At 40.2% G+C, this 18,028-nt stretch overlaps 2 protein-coding genes across 48 annotated transcripts in view; one reads left to right on the top strand and one right to left on the bottom strand.

Annotated features, from left to right (window-relative positions):
* Positions 1 to 18,028, bottom strand: part of Erich1 (glutamate-rich 1) — a gene marked incomplete at its 5' end in the record, with an annotated part of 52,793,804 nt that overhangs the window by 28,958,782 nt on the left and 23,816,994 nt on the right.
* The window catches only part of Sorbs2 (sorbin and SH3 domain containing 2), a 190,917-nt gene that overhangs the window by 26,851 nt on the left and 146,038 nt on the right, over positions 1 to 18,028 (top strand). For all 48 annotated transcript variants that reach the window (XM_087587379.1, XM_087587352.1, XM_087587377.1 and 45 more), the window contains 1 exon segment: positions 3,660 to 3,796. The gene's annotated coding sequence lies outside the window, so the exon portion shown is untranslated.

Here is an 18,028-nt window from a genome sequence, read left to right as displayed (position 1 = left end):
CTGGATTAGACAATGTCACTAAGCTGAGGAAGGCTATGAAAGCCTTCAGGTAGCGGCAGCACAATTCACTTTTCAACGGCGGTGAACTCTTGAAAACAATATTCCTGGGAAAACGCCGGTCACTTCCTTCCTCCCAAGATTCACCCCCAAATAATAGGAAGTGATGAACAATGACTAGGAATTCTGAGTTCTCTTGAGAAAAGAATTTTTACAAGTTTAAACTACACGAATTCAAGAAGTTGCACGGAAAAGTTCTTGGAAATCATCTTGCTATCTAAAAATAATCGCTAAATGTAGCCACACACATTGGCCTGTCAGCCTCGAGCCATTACATGTTTTTAAAGTTTTTCTAAAATTACCACCCCCATCCCCAACACACACAAAACCAAACCACCTGAAAAGCAAGGCCAGCAGTGAACGGTGGCATTGAGGGCAGGGAAGAGGGGTGTTTCTTGTTTGCCTCTGTCTGTTTTGTTGTGCTAGGGGACAGACCCAAAGCCACCTATGTACTAAGCTAGTGCTATGCAACAGAGCCTCAGTAGAAACTCCTGAAGGCTGCCAATGTGAGCCCAGATGTTCTTTTCCAGTGGGGGTTTATTTCTATGGAGTTCTGTGGAAGCTGCAACACTCTGGGGCCACTTGCAACAGTGAGGAGTGTATTTGAAAGGCTGGCGAGGTTACTCATACTCTAAACTGGCATATTCATTCATTAAGGGTGGGACATAGTATAGGGAAGAATAACAGAAAGACTCTCTCTCTCTCTCTGCCAAATCGTGTATCTGTCTTACCAGAGACACCCTTAATTTGTTATTTGAGTTATTTGAGTTAGCAAGCTCCTCCCTTGGGGTGTGAACAGCCTTTAGGATGGTTTGGTCTATGTAAACTGTCTCAGTGAACACTGTTCTAACACAGCATTGACCTCAGAATTGTCTAGATTCTCGGTAAGTATTTGGAGGGAGACAAGAAAACGCACAAGTAAGCTGCCCTTCATTTGATTCTACTTTGTGTCCACTAATCTCCATCTAAGACTCTCCCTACTCTGAAACCTATTCAGTGCATACACAGAGTGCGTGACGTTCAGTTACTACGGAGCCAACTGGTCTCACTTTGGATTTGAACTAGGATTCTCGTGTCTAGGTCCTACTTTCTTTCTTAGAGCCCACATCTCTGCCCAAATATTTTGCCTACTGTTCTTACATCTCCAAAACAAGTAAGGGGCTCACTTAAATATAATCACTGATGAATTATTCAAACCTGATGTATTTACAAAAGAAAAGAGAATATGAATGAATGTAATTAGTATCGCTGTTGAGATAAAAGTCACACGAATTACATAGAAAAGTCAGAATTGACCATCCTTTACCATTTTAAAATATGCTTAAATCTTAATTTGTTCTCTAAGACATTGAATGAGTTGACAGGAGCTATTTGGATCCCAGCTCGGGATCTTTGGAACCAAAAAAGACTTTGGAGAGATACAGCGCACAACAGGATTGATATTAAATGGACGAGGGATCAGACCTTTGACCTCTTTGTTTGAGTGTGGATTTTGAGGTAACATGACCATGCAGGTGCAAGTAAGGCAGTGCACGACCCACAGGATTGGTGTGGAAAGCCAGCTGCCAGGAATGAGAAAGAATCGTCGACTTAGTGGTCAGGGAGTCAGTTTTTACTTCTCTCATTAACATTCACGGTTTCTCAAGGAACTATATTTAATAAATGGTTCTTTTTAAAATAAACTATCATAAGGAGCATACAAAAATAACTTTAAGAAACTTGCCTGAGAAGAGGGTTCAAATCTTTATTGGTAGAATTCTCACTCAACAAGGAAAACAAGTATCTAATTTAAACTGGTAGATGATTAACGCTTGATAAAACATGACTATTTAATCAAATAAAAAACTGCATTATTCTATAATGATTATAAGTATTATAGCATGCTGCTTGCAAGAGTCACGTGACATTTCTTATTCTCTACCATGCTTGACTCACTATGTTTTGAAAAATCAATCCTGCTGTCATTGATGCAAAGAAGAAATTGGTTTTGTATTTGTCTCGAAACAAAGTACAAAGTGACGGGAGAGTCCTCTTGTAGCTCTTGAGTAAAACACTGCTTTCTGACTGCTCCTATGGTTCTGTGTTGCCTGATAAAGGAAGAAAAGATTGGGGAAATTCATCTTCAAGGAATTAAGACTTTAAAAAAGAAAATTGCAATATTCACTGGGTATAGTCACTGCCTTTCCTTCCTAATGGCTGTGCTGGTTAGTTTTTGGACTCAAGTAAGAGGCATCTAGGAAGAGGAACCCTTAATTGAGAGATTGCCTTTGGGTAAGCCTATAGAGCATTGTCTCAATGGGGGATTAATGTGGGAGGGGCCAGCCTACTGTGGGTGGGGCCACTCTGGAACAGGTGGTCCTGGAAAGCAGGCTGGGCTACCCAGTAAGCACCTTTCCTAGTCTTTGCTTCAGTCCTGGCTTCAGGTTAGTGCCTTGAGTTTCTGAACTGACTTCCCTCAGTGAAGGACTGGATCCCTAAGATGAAATCAACCCTTTCCGCCCCAGGTTGCTTTTGGTCATGGTGTTTTATCACAGTCATAGAAAGCAAGGTAGGACAGTGATAAAGCAAGGACCTAACGAAACAGTGTTGCATATGTATCCTCTCCTCCCTTCTCGGTAAAAAGAGACCTTGGTTCTGTTTTTATTTATTCTTGCAGCTGAGTACAGCAAATCCTTAAAAGTCAAAGCAACGCTCATCTGCTCAGTTGTGTATTCCCAGAGTTCCCAGTATACAGTGAGCTGAGAGATGCTTGCCACATAAATGTTAATCAAGGAAATGTCCAAATACAACTTGTAGAATGTGGTTATTCATTCTGAAAACCAAATAAAAGTCCTAAGTTTGCCTGTCATGGTTAGTGACCCGGTGTGAATGATTTTTCCCCCGCTGGGCTTTCGGAGGTAGAAGCCTCTCTGTATCGTGTCACTGAATGGTCCCCAGTCTTAGCCAGCAGATAAGAAATGTCATCAGCTTAACCCAGTAGCTTTCAAAAATAGCATAGTTAAAGTAGACACGTCGGTCTGTGCTAGAAGGAAACCATTTGCCTGTGGTTTTAAGAAGGAGCTGGTAGCTGATGTTCCTACCTGAGATCTAAAAATGCTGCACTAGGATCAGTTGTGAACAAGCAAGGAGGTAATCAGAAGTCTCCCTCAAAACGCCTTAACATCTTACTTTCTACCGCTCAGGTAAACTCTTTTGAAAACATCACGGTTGGAGCAAGGTACAGTGTTCCTTTAAGATTCAGAGTGTGTGTGTGTGTGTGTGTGTGTGTGTGTGTGTGTGTGTGTGTGTGTGTGTGTGTGTGTGTGCGCGCTGCTTTCAAAAGCGCTGGCTGGCAGCTTTCCTCAAAATTTCAATGAATATTTGCACAATGAACCAAGTTGTTGTGGGTTTCCTGGTTTGTGTTGGTCCAGCCCCCCCCCCCCCCAGTGGGGGTGGCGAACCGGGCAAGGCATTTTCATCCCTTCACAGACAAGTCCAGCTGCTGGTAATGCTGAAAATAGCTCAAATGCTCGCAGGCTGGGAGCACCACCCCGCAGCTGAGATTCTTTGCCTCTCTCATTCCGAGTTCTCTCCTGACCCCCATCTCCTTTTCCTCCCTGCAGGCACTTGGATTGGACTTAATCTTAAACCTCTGGAGGTCAAGACCTTTTAAAAAGGGCTAAATAAACAATCTACATGTAAAAGGCCAGCGACTCCTACTTCCTCTGTTGGAGCAACTGTGAAGTCCAGCCTCTTCTAGGTAAGGATTTTATTCAGGAATTACTTGCTTTCTGGTGTGGTCCTGACTAGTGTGTCTGAAATAAGGTTCTAGTAAGCATAGGAGGAGGCTGAAGGCTTCCCAGGTAAACGCTATGTGCCGGGATGCAGCAGTAGCATCAAGCATTTTGTGAGTGTGATTGTAAACTTAGCCTAAAGCCCTCTCTCTGTCCCTGGGGCGGCGGCTCGCACACAGACCTGACCACTGCAGAGTACTGTCTTGGAGCTTTCATTAGGCGTGACTGCCACAGAGCTGAGAGAACCTGTAGACACCATCATTTAGTTGTTTAGACTGCTTTCTTATTTTAACTTTCTAAAGGCATGCTTTAAAGTCAACAAGAGGAAGCCCACCAGGGTAAAGACAGCACTTGGGTGTGGAAGAGTCTGTTCCCCACTTAACGCTGTCTAAGTCACTGCCTGTGTGGAGTGAGAAGTTGGTTAGGGGATTTTATTATGATGATCATTATTGGGTTTTTATATGTCTAGTGCACTTTGGGTGACTGATTTTGAGAATCCCTGACCCAAGCTGAATCTTATCTAAGTGACTCTTGTATGAGGTAGATTTTCTGACAGGTTTTTCTCTACTGCAACAGTAAGCTTTTTCTTTTTCTTTTATTTATTTATTTTTTTTGGATAGTTTTCTGGCTTTCCCCCTTCCCACCTCCTTATGCCTGCACTTGACATTTTGCAAAGTACTTTGATCTGTGGACTTTAACCTCAAACATACCATTTACTTTGATTGTGAGTATTTACTATGTTCAGTTAAAAGGCCTTTTTTTTTTTCTTCTTTTTTTTTGCTTAATGCTTTGATAGCAATTCCTTCAGATAATTTACTGGCTTCGGTCCTCCTGCTGCTATGTTTTAGACTTCATTTCTAAAGGAACCTTTAATTTAAGAAGATTTTTTTCCTGGCAAAGCTCGTTTACCATGTTGACTTTCTAAGGTAGCTGTTCTCAACCTTCCTGATGCTGCGACCCTTTAATACAGTTCCCCGAGCCGTGGTGACTGCCCCATCACAAAAGTATTTTCTTTGCTACTTTATAACTGTAATTTTGTCACTGTTACAAATCATAATGAAAGCATCTAACATTTCCAATAATCTTAGGCGACCCCTGTGGAAGGTGGTTCCTCCCTCAAAGGGATCCCAGCCACAGGTTGAGAGCTGCTGATCTAACAACTCAAGATGTCTAAAAGCAAATAGTAAAGACAGTTCACAGAACCAGTCCTGTCACTCCCTACTTAAGTGTCCTGCTTCCCCAAATTACCACATGCCTTGAGGTTTAATTGTTGCTTTTTTATATACTGAAATCCTTAGCATGTCAAGATGCTTTTTACCAAAAGACTTTTGGTTAAAATGAACAAACAAAAACAAAACAAAACAAAAAAAAAAAAAAAACAAATGAAGAACCCAAGTATTTAAATGGCACAGTGATCTTTGAGTAACAAAACCAATATTTCAAAAGAAGAGGCAGAAGAAAAACAAAAGTTAAAAAAAAAATCTTCAGTAGCCGAAAGTTTTAGTGAGACTTTTTTGGTGAATGGGAATAAAGGATTTAAGAAAACAAAATACAAAGTGGTTCCTGAAATGACAAAACGTGAACATATCTTCTAATCATTAATCGGCTCAGCTATCATTGTCTTCACGTTCAAAACTTCATACACAATGCGTTTGCTTCCTCCGGAGTTCTTTCCTACTCTAGGAGCTGAATATTGTTTCTCTTCTGCTGGAGGCTAGGAGCCTAATCCAGCCAGGAAGGCTGTGAGATCTCAGTCTGCGGCTCCACGGAGCTCACAGTCTGCTCTGTGAGCCTTGTAAAGGAAGGAAGCCAGTAGCCACCAGACAGGACTTGAAGGAGGCAGAGGGAGGGGGAATGTTTCAGGAATGTTCCTCCTCAAGTAGGAGCACATGGAGTTCTTCCCTCTAGAATGCGGATTATAGTAGGAAATGCTGGGAGAGGGTCAGCAACAATGCCTTGCTCCTTGGCCTCTTGGAATCTACATTATAAAGAACATATCAGTCATCTATTTCTGGGAACAGTCTAACTTTGAATGCCCCTGTTTCTTTGAGCAAGGGCTTCAGGGCTGCCAAGGATCTCTGAGGATCAGGAATGGTCCCTCTTAGCACTGGGAAGCCTGGTGAGCATGCGGGGTGCACGTTTGTCCCTAGAGCCTGTAGTAACGCCATTAGTATAGATGCAAAATCAAAGACATGGGAAGGCGTAAGTTTACACAACAGCAGACTGCAATCCCACCCTGATGAGCCATCATCCGATGGCCTGTTTCTCCCTCCTCCTCCATGCCCCTCTGTTTTAACTTTACTTTGAAGCATCGGACTGTTTGAATGTGAAACTCAAGGAGGAACCTAGCCGAGGCAGCCTTTTCACATAGGCTCCACATGAATGAAGCATTCTACCCACCCTTGCTCGAAACCCGGCCCAAGTTTGCCAAAAGCTCTGTTCATGTCAGCAAGCCTGGATTGGAAACCTAATCCCAAACCAGGTGACTTCTGGACTTTAGAGGCTTTGTTGTATAAGTACAGAAGCTGTCAAACAAGGGCACTTGCTATTTCCACAACCTCTACTGTAATTTCATGTGTATACACATTTCTTCCTATTTATTCTATAATATTTTGAGGACAAGTAGAAGTCTAATATGGGTTTCTGTAGATGCAGTATTTAAGCACTGGCAAATAGTAGTCTGCATTTTAAATTCCAGCACGGTTTGAACAGAGTGGCGTGAACATGCTGGTGTAATTCAGCCGAAGGACGGAAGTCCCAAGAGAGCTATGGAATGTCTTTCTTTGCTTAAATATACCTCTGTGCTTGCGAAGAACAAACAGTAACATTTTGTCCAGGTCTGTCCTCTTGACAGTGTGCCTTTTGTTCGCTCTTTAAAGGTGGTGTCAAATATATTGGTGGAAAAATAATAAACTTCCCCAGACTCCCCGCTCCACCCGCTTGCTCAATTGATATACTCATAGGGAGGGAACATTGTAAGCACTGAAACGTTTGCTGCTAATCCTTGTGATGTAAACTGAGAATAAAGGAGGAGTTGGTGGAGTCAGCCTCTCTCAGAAAGGCTTGCAGACCCAGAGTTGCTGCGTACGTGAACAGTTTAATGGGACCGGGTCATTAAAGTGCAAGCATGAGTGTGTGTTTGCCTGGGTGCTTGCGGGCATGCGCAGGGGGACTGGAGGGAGGACTGGAGAATGGTTTTGCTTTCTTCAGCAAATCCGTGACCTCAGAAACAAAACTGGTCAGGATCGGGATCAGGATCAAGATCAACAAACCTTCCTTTGTTGGTCATTTAAACTTTGTTGGCTGAATATCAAAATCCTTTTGATATTAATCCTTTCTTCAGGAGCATCAAGCATTAGGATTCAAGACATAGGAAATAATCTCCAAGGAAAATACGGTAGTTACTTGTAGGACTTCCATGGGTTGCTCTCAGAAAAGTCATCATGACCCTGAGACCATCGTAAGACTCAAAGCCACCTGAAAAACTAAGATCCACCTTGACATTTTGTGAATTGGACAGTGTGTACCCAACCTGAGGACATTTCAGGGGAATTAATCAGTGAGCTCTATAAAGATGTCATTAGACTAAACTGAACGACATTGATGAATACAGATTCACGATCAGATGAAATTCCAGAAAATTTCCTTCCAGAAACTACAGTGTGTTTTAAATTTGGCAGTGTGTACTTGCATTATAGTTTACATTTTGTAGCTAACCTGAAAAGTGGCTATTGTCTGAGTCCACAGTACATAAAGCACTGTCAGAGAGCAACAACAAGTGTGGAGTCAATGTGTATCGGAGCTGGCTTAACACCAGCTTCACTATGCTCGGTGTAAGATCTATTGGCATGTAAAAATGAAATGAATAGCAAAAATGAAAACAAAACGCTCAAATGCAGGCCCTAGGGAAAACAAGGCAAAGCAATCCAGAACATTCCTGCTAAGGAGAGCATCACTAAGTGCACCCTCACCCAGGAGTTTAGTCTTTCTGGCAGTTCCATTATCCGTAATACTCATAAGGAAGAGAACAAAGATGCCACACCCATGCCCAAGCACATGCTTCTCTAGGCCATTAAAGGGCTTTTTCACAAATGACTTCAGTTGTGATTTAGGAAGGCAAATACCTCTGAATTAAAATCATTTTGTGATTAATTTACTACCAGAAAGAAATGAGCCATTTCATTCTTATGTATTCCTTAAGGATATATCACAATAGCCTAAACTTAAATAAAATAGTTTTTTTTTTCTGGAAAAAAAATAATGTTGTTTAGATCAGGTCAAGATCAGAGTGTCCTTCCCAAATAATCAAAGAGGATTATTTGCACAGCAAGATAATGCACTCATCTACAGAAAAGTCATCAAATATGGATATTTAAAATAAGAAGTATTGAAATAGGAGACAGTACAGGGAGCTAAGCAAAGTCAATGGTAGATCATTTGCCAAGTATGAATGTTACCCTGAGTTGAGTTTGATCTTCAGGAATAACTCGGAAGGAGGAGTGGGGAAAGAGGAAGAATGGTATGGAGAAGGAGGAGTTAAAAACCACCTTAATCATTACAATGCCCACACCCTACTGTCATATTAGAGTCTGCCCTGCTCTCTAAGACGGTTTTCCACACTTGTGCTGACGTGCAGGCATGTGTGTAAGGATAAAATGCATCTGCTCAGTGCTTCTCTCATTTCTGCACTCTCTCCTGAGTAATCACAGAGTGGAAATGAACCTGTGAATCAGTCCTATAGTCACAGAGCCGTGCAAGCCAACTGGTCTACCACATAGTCACAGAGAGAAAGGACCAGACTGGAGGAGAAAGTAGTCTGTTCTCTTCCCTGAACTTGGCAGAAGACTCCCTGGGTCTCCAGGTCCCACCATAACTTTTTCTTATCTCCCAAGATATTTCTTCTCTTATGTTCACATCTGTCTTGCTAAGAAATAGATATCTCTGAGGGGCTGGGGATTTAGCTCAGTGGTAGAGCGCTTACCTAGGAAGCGCAAGGCCCTGGGTTCGGTCCCCAGCTCTGAAAAAAAAAAAGAACCAAAAAAAAAGAACCAAAAAAAAAAAAAAAAGAAATAGATATCTCTGGCAAACTCATTATTTGATAATGAGGGGAAAAGAGGTTCAGATAGCTAACGCTGGGTTGCAAGATACACATACACTATGGTCCACAGCCCCTGAGCTAGAAGAAGACGGGCATGTATGCATCACAGGACACTTGTGTTTTATTATTGTTGACTGATTCACACTAAAATGTAAATAGATTTCAATTTCTAATTTTTCAACCAAACTTTTTGTTTTAGAACAATTTGATACTTATAGAAGACCTATGAAGGCAAGAGTTATGTTTCATGTTTATTAGTAAAACTTATATCAGATGATATCCCACTATAATTAACCTCATTGACAACGACATTATAACTAAACCCCATGCTTTCTCCTCCTTTCTACATAATGACCTTCTCTGTCCTGGGATCCTTTCCAGACTATCATATTACATTTAATCATTCCTCCTCAGGCTCCTCCTAACTATGACAGTTTATTTTCTTGTGTTTGAGGGCTGTGACAGTTTGGGGAATACTTGTCAGGTATTTTGTAGACTGCTTTATTGAAATTTCTCATATGTTTTTCTTATAACTAGCCTGGGCTCACTGGCTTGGAAGAAGGAAACCTCAGAGCAAGTGCTGGTCTCATAAGATCACATGAGTGCACCGTATCAACAGGACATATGACACTGACACTGTCTTTGACGCTCTGGCTAAGGCAGCATGCAACAGTTTTCATTCCTATAAAGGGGCTTTCTATCCCCTTTTTATATTTACTTTTAGCTTTTTTTTGAACATTGTTGTGATAAAATATAGGCTAGAAAAACTTCTGGGAAGAAAAGTTAATCTTGGCTCACAGTTCCAGTGGATATAGGGTATAAGGTGGGCAGGGTAAGGCAGCTCCATGGTGGGGACCTTTGCTCATCACTTTTACACGGTCACCAGACAAGGAAGCAGTAAGCCAAATCTGAACCTGAGGGCTGAAACCTTCAAAGGCTCACCTTTAGTGGCCTATGTTACTGTATAGGCTCCACATCTCAAAGGTTGACTTTCTTCTACAATGATTACTTGTAACTCTACTCCATTAATTTAAATCTACTTCATTTACTAATGTCATCGTGAACATATGGACATTTGTTTCATATTGTGAGTCATGTGATGCTTAATATCAAGATCTAAATAAAATCACCAAACAGACAATCTTTTGGCCATGTTTGTGAAGGACTGTCTAGATTAGGTTAAATGGAGTGTGAAAACTCAGTTCTAAATGTGGACAGCACCATGCCACAGGCTCAGATCGCAGACTGTATAAAAAGGAGAGACCTAGATAAGCCCCGGACTTCATCTCTTTCTGCTTCCTGACTATAGATGCAACACCGTCAGCCACCTCCTCCTCCTGCTGCCACACTGTCCCCGCCATGATGGACTGTATCACTTCTGGCCCCTCAGTGGCTTTGTTGGCTGTTCTGTCTCAGGACTGAGATGAATAGCTCTCCCAGTTCAGTTAATCCAAGGCTATCTGATATTTCCTTCTCTCTCGTTGTTCCAGTTTGGGCCTTGGGTGGCTCTGTTTATTGTTGCCCGTGTCTCTTTGACATACTTCTATCATTTTAAGGATTTTTTTTTTTGGCTCCACAAGATACTCCATATTTCCTTTGGTGTATTTTCTGATTCCCTGAACCTCAAGGATCTCTGATTACTTATATTGAAAAATTGCATTACTGAATCCAGAGGACTCATTATTATTTTTGAGTGAAATATTTACAAATTATAACCAGTTTTAACTTTTATATTACATATAAAGGAAAATATAGGTAAAAAATGAAAGGAGTTTACAAAAGGCGCAAATAGACCTACTAAGACCTAAAAGTTATGATTAGGCCATCTGAAACAACCTGTCAGCACAGCAAAGAGAAGAGCACTAATAACTCAATGCAGTTTATATTAAAATTTTTACTCTTGTGAAAAGACAATTTTAGTATTAAGAACAGAGTGGGACCACCCATGTCTGCCCCATCCTAAAGTTCATCTGCACCCGAACTTTAGTGACCGTGACTGAATTTGACTTAATAGGGAAAAGGATGCCCATGTGAAATCCAACATTCGAGGGCCCATAGGGATGCTCAGTAAGAAAGTGGGAAGAACTAAATTCAAACTCCAGTTTCCACAGAAGTGCTAGGTAGGCAAGGCAGCCTGCCTGTATAGCCAGGGACCCAGAGGCAGAGCAAGGGTTTCTAGAATGAGTTGGCTAGCTAGACTAGCTGAATCACCCATCTCCAGTTCAACAAGAGATCCTTTCTTAATGTGCAGGAAGATACATGATGAAAACCTCTGATTTGCACACACACAGACACATGCTCACATACAAAGATATATATAAAACCATGTAGGAACACAAATCCACACCCTCATACCACATAGACACTTATGTGACATTGAGGAGGAGATATGTGTAACATACATGTTTAAAGCACAACACTTTGGTTATTTTAACCCATTGAAAATGTTGCTCCAAGTAAAATTTCCAATTGATTTAATTGCTCTCGACAGGCATTCATCTCAGTGGTACTCTACTCATTCAACTTTGTAAACCCGAGACGTTTGCTGGCTTAGAATTTAGTCATACATGATACTCTTGGTTTTGTTTGATTTGATCTTTCAGATGTTCGATTTTAAAAACACCCAGGAATGTTGGAAAAGTTATATGATAGTATATATAGAAGACTTCAATGAACAGAGAATCAAATAATTACCAAATACAGGTTTTTTGCTTTTTAAATTTTATGTAATAAAGTGTATGTGATGGTGTGGCAATGCATACACACACATGCACACACATGCACACACACACAAGCACATGCATGCACACACACAGTTGGACCCAGGCGTAGCACATGTGTGGGGAACATGTACAATTTTCAGGAGTCAGCTCTCTCCTTCTACTTTATTGAGGCATAGTCTCTCTTGTACCTGCAGCTCTGTTTACCCCAAACTGGCCTGTCCACGAATTACTAGGCTATTTTTCTGTGTCTCCATCCCATCTTCCTCTAGGCATGCTAGAATTCCAAATATTAGCCATTCGTCTCGATTTTTGTGGGTTCCGGGGCTTGGCCATTGAGCTCGTGTCATCCACCTTGTGTGACAAGTGATTTAAACCCTCTGAACCAAGACACCAGTTCTCCAAATATAGTTTTATCCATAGATGAATAATATTTTCTAGCTCGTATTTGTAAGTATTCTTGTGTGTGAACACACACGTGCGTGTTTGTGATTGAATGGACAGCTCCCAGCATACCAACATATCCTCTACCCCTGAGAGGTGTCTGTCAGGTTTTCTGTGTTTACTGAATGGTAAACTAACAATGGGTGAGTATGAGAAGCCACCTAAAAACAAATACTGTTTTGTAAAGACACACTGAGACTAGAAACCACCTCGCTGTGTGCCCGCAGGGCTGAGTATTCAGAGGCATGGCGTGGACTCTGCATTGCATTCAACAGCATGTTCTTGATTGAGCCTGAACTTTGAGCTCAAGGTAGTAAAGATTTGGAGATGGGGTCTGTTGCCTGCTCCAGGAAGACCCTTACAACACACCTGCTTTACGGAGAAGCAAATGGCGTCCAGAATATCACCTCTTTGTCATAGAGTCTGAGGAAGAATGCTAATTGTGTTTCTGACATAAAATTAAATTATTGACATTTTATTTGTATACATTATGATTATTTTTATTCAAGGCAAAATAAGTCCTAAATTTCACAGGAAAAAAATTATTTGAAATAAAGGAAAGTATGTATGTGGCTTACGAGGAACTAAAGCAATGAAAAGTTATCAGGTGAGCAATGGTTTGTAAAAAGAACAGTGGAAGTTCCCTTTAACAGAGTGGGGGTTCTTTACTTACTGTGTGTTTACACGTGTGTGTTCACACGTGCACATGTGTATGTATGGCTGCCTATGTGTGGAGACCGGAGATCAACCACAGATAGCATTCCTCAAGAGCCCTATTTGTTGAGATGAAGCCTCTGCCTGGGACCTGGGCCTCCAGATTTGGCTAAGACTAGCTGGTAAGCAAGCTCCAGACATCATCTTGTCCCACCTCCCTCCATTCCAGGCTTTTTACATAGGGTCTGGGATCCAACTCCAGTCCTCAAGCCTTTGCAGTGAGTGCTTTATGAATGGAGTAATCTCCCCAGCTCTTAAATCTAATTTTTATTTCATGATAGCTATTTATATATAAAATACATCATTGCTTATCCTGCTTTTGAACAACATGATAAATGTATTCCATTTCCCGGGCTTTGTATAAAATTGACACTCACTCTCTTTGTCTTGTGTGGCAAGCTCCATCACCGGGTGGATGGTCACAGCTTATAAAACCCTGAGCCTCAAACAAAGTGATAATTACTTGGCTGGGGTGAGAACACTTGACTGTTGTGAGATATTTTCCTCCTTATACTATTTCATCTGTTTCTGTGACAGAAATTCAAAAGAAGGCTACCAGTCATTTACATTTACATAATATGAAATGTGCATCCAAAATGTCTTTTTCTAATCAGTATTCAGAGCGAATAAGGACATATGTATCATAGGACACATTTCACAGCAGACCTTTTCATACTGTTAATGAATATTAAAACTGAGTACATTTAGCATTCAACTGTTCTTAACCATTTAAGTAAGAATGGCTATATAGATCAAGAATGAATTAGGAATTTATTAATAAAATACTGTTCTGAGTGACCACAGATGACCCCTTTAATGTCTTGAATTTTTGTATTCATTGAATGAAATAATATCACAAAATTTTTATAACACCTTTTGTTCCTGTTATTTTTTAGTTCCTTTACTATTTGATGGACATCATACCATTTTCAATGTAAAACTTTATATTCTGACTACAGAAACATCTCAGTTCATGTGGGAAAATTAATAAAACCTGATAGAGCCTTTTAAGATTAAAAATTGTAAGGCATAGGGAAGAATTACTTTAGTTTGAAAGTGCTATCTATTAGAAACCCACATTAACATAGATAAAGAAACATATGGATAGCCTTATATAATAAATTTACATAAAGGATGCCTCTGGGGAGAGGAGGAGATTATGTTAAGAGAAGTGTATATTGAGTTTTAATTAAATTAATAATATCTTGTATCTAAGTATCAATATAAATATAGGTATATTTGTTTTCTCACTCCATTTAATATTTGAGCAAAAATATGAAGAAAAAGACCTTCTCATAGTTACATTTCTTAAGTTTCAGGTGAATCTTAAATGCAGGACAAATTGGAAGGCCATTTCTAGGTGAGAGAGCACATCAGTTTACTTTCACTTCTGGCATCCCTAGGATTCTGAAACGTAACAAAAACAAAATGATACGCAGACATACAGATGGTGCAGCCCTTAGCTTGTACTTCCAGACTTTTACCTCGGGTGCAAAACAACCATAAATGATAAATTTGAGGTGAGAATAGGTTAGTGTAGAACAGGCAGAGAGCTTTGAAAGCCTGCATTCATGATCAATTATGTGGCTTGTTATTTCTTCTCCCTTTTTAGATAGAATTGTTATAAATGCAGCATTTATTATTTAGCTATGAAATAATTATCCACTATGCTTCACGAGACTCTGCAATGACGACTGAGTCTATCAGCGAATGAGTATGTATTGTCTTCTCTCTTTAGCACTGCCTTTGTGGTAATGAAATAAAAAGGATAGATTCTTGTTTTGAGAGAACTCATAAAGATCTAAAAGTGACCAGGACACACAAACAATCCTAATTATTTTTATATATCAGCTGCCACAAATCTACTGTAAGCAGTGGTGTGGCTATATGGACAGACAGACCATGTACATTATACAAAATGTTTAACAAAGACTTCGCTTTGCAATTTAACATATTTCTTACCATTTAATTCATTCACCAAAGCATATATAAACACAGCTTTGATTCGCGTTTGTACTCAACACTTCTCAATGGCACAGGGGGATGGTGATAACTATTCACAACTATTTGGCAAGAACAAATGCTTCTGTTTGATGTCCTTTGTACATGAAGCCATCTTGTTTCGCCATCTCAAAACCATTTATTGAGATGCTGTGTTCTTTTCCAGTGTATATTTCTTGCTCCATTATCAAAACAATATATCAGGTATCCATCACTGTGTGAATTTATGTCTGTGTCCACAAACAATTGATTCCACTGATTGATATGTCTGTTCTTGTGCCAATACCAGGCTGATTTTATTACTGTGGCTCTCCTGTACCATTTGAAGTTGGGGATGGCGATAGCTCTAAAAGTTCTTTAACTATTCAGGATTGTTTGAAGTATCCTGAGTGTGTGTGTGTGTGTGTGTGTGTGTGTGTGTGTGCATGTGTTTCCATGTGAAGTTCACTATTGCCTTTTCTTTTTTTTTTTAAAGATTTTATTTATTCATTTTATATATGACAAGTACACTGTCACTGTCTTCAGACACACCAGAAGAGGGCATCGGATCTCTTTACAGATGGTTATGAGCCACCATGTGGTTGCTGGGATTTGAACTCATGACCTCTGGAAGAGCAGTCAGTGCTCTTAACCGCTGAGCCATCTCTCCAGCCCCCACTATTGCCTTTTCATGATCTGAGAATTATGTTGGAATTTTGATGGGGATTGCATTGAATCTCATTTGTTTCTTTAATGACCTGAAGTTCTTGTCACACAAGCCTTCTACTTGCTTGGTTAGAGTTACCCTACGATATTTCATATTTTTAAAGGCTATTGTGAAGGATGCTGTTCCCCTGATTTCTCTTTGCAATTGGTATATAGAAGATATATAGCATCGGTATATACTAGTTTTTGCAAGTTAGATTTGCATCCAGTTCCTTTCCTGGAAGTATTCATCAGCTGTAGCAGTTCCCCGCTGGAATTTTTAAGGTCACTTATATACACTATCATATCATGTGCAAAAAGCATGCTTTGCTCTTAAGAAATAAAAGGTCAGAGCGCTTTTGCATCTGTCATCGTTCAAGAGCTTTTAATTCAAAATTATATGCCAGAGGGGCTTACTTTGAGTTGGCATGTTTTTAATTCCCTCATAAGCAACATCCGTGAAGTTTATTAAAAGTATTTCTAAAATAAACAACAAACACATGAGAAATCATGCAGCCCCAATAAAAATGAAGGGTAACTTTGAATCTCCTCATGCTGCTGTCATTAAAACTGAGAAACCAAGAATTGCATAATAAGAAATGACGTTTGGGGGATGAGGGAAAGACATGGATTTCTGGCATTAGATGCTAGAGAGCCCCTGCTTTTGATTGACATCTCCTCCCTCATGCTGGCTGGAGCACTAGAGCCTCCTGATTTTCCTTCAGGTTCTGATTACAGGGTCTGTATCCCACTCTCAGGTGTGCCATTCTTTGCCTCACCATACAGTTACTCCCTTGGGTTCTCTCTTTTTGCCCGTAGCCCTGTAACCTTCCCTGAGTTCAACAGCCTCATCCATGATGCCCTCCAGTGCGACACCTCTCTCCCTGCTTTGTCCCACAGGACTCAGACTTACAGTTCCTGCCTCCCGAATCCCTCAAACTCAACAGGTTTAGAATGTACTGTCTTCTACCTTCCTCCCTACCCAGGGATGTATCATTTTAATGAGATCATCTAGTTACACAGGATTGGAATCTTACACAAGTTTTCTTCACTCCTCCTTAGGCACTCAGCATTCCTTGATTCTTCTGTATCACCCTTCCCCTAGTTACAAGGCTCTTGCAACTCTCTTGGCCAGGATTTCTTAGCAGTGTTCTGACTACTCCCAGGTACAGGGATTATAAGAATGAGTGACTACCTTTAGTCCTTGTTTCTGTTTGTTTCATGAATGTTACAGCTTCTTGTATTTAAAACATTGCTATACTTATTAATCTCAGAGTAATTATATTCTAGGCCTCGGGGGATGCTTGTACCTGGGAGGCTAAGGTAGAAGAGAATTCTAAGTTTAGGCTATGTTATGAGACCATATCTCATAAAAGAGAGAAGGGAGAAGACATATACTAGAGTAGCATAAAGTTTCCATTCTTCTAATTATTACCATAAAGCAAATATAACTTTATATAATATGCACGGTAACATCCTAAATAAGCAGGAAATTAAAATCGTAAAGGAGCAGCATGGCGAACTATGGAAGCTGAATCCCAAAGAGCTAGAAGTAAGTGACACGCACAACAAGGATTCCATATTTGAGTTGAGTGGCTTCATAAAAGTGTTGACTACGAAGTTTAAAAGCCAGCTGAGGGGCTGAGGATGTGGGTAGGTTGAAAGACAGCTTTCCTAGTTCACGTGATTTGCTGAGGTCAATCTCCATCTTCTCCTCCATTTGATAAAATGGCGACCATGCTTATAATCTCAGCATTCGAGACATAGAGACAGAATCAGAAGTTCAAGGTCACTCTCAATGATAAACTAAGTCCAAGGCTGGCATAGAATACAGGAGATGCTGTCTGATGCCCTACCCCGATACTCTGTGAAGGTTTCCACTCCGTTAGTCTAGTATATCTCCAATGGACTTGGTTCTTAGTGAGGGATGTCTCAAAAGTGATGACCAAAAGTGATGACCACTTATATCGGTATATATATAACTCATCTGTGGATTGGAAAGATACTGTTCTATTTGTCTCTATTTAAGGACCAGAATTTCTACAGGGGTCTGTGAGAAATAAGTACGTCTTTGAAGGAAAGCATCTTGTGGCTTTCAGTATGAATTTTCAAGATAAACATCCAAAAACAAGGAAGTCCAATAGGAATTGGAATATTGAAGCAAGAGCTCTCAATTGAGTATGAACTCAGGTATTTAGCACATGCTCTGATGTTTACTTTGGTCCTATGCAGAGTGAAAGAAAATACCTCACAATTTGCCTTACTCTGAAATCAGGAAATGCACAGTTGTAAAACACAAAAGGTTTTTCTCTGTGAAACAAATACAAATTATTTCTGTCCCCCACCTCTCTGTGTGTGTATTAATATGGTGTCGCTGTTATACACATTACATACAACATACATTTACTGTGAAATTGAGCTATCACTGAAAGAAATATTTCTGCTTTTCAGGTATAGTGACAAATTATTCAGAACAAAATCAACTGTTTTTCTGCTCCTGATACTGACATTACCATTCCTATGATTGACAAATGAGC

This window comes from Rattus norvegicus, chromosome 16 (genome assembly GCF_021556685.1).
Source record: "Rattus norvegicus strain SHRSP/BbbUtx chromosome 16, alternate assembly SHRSP_T2T, whole genome shotgun sequence".
Classification (NCBI taxonomy): Eukaryota; Metazoa; Chordata; class Mammalia; order Rodentia; family Muridae; genus Rattus; species Rattus norvegicus.
The sequence above is the reverse complement of the archived record's forward strand: the minus strand, read 5'-3'. Positions and strand labels throughout refer to the sequence as shown.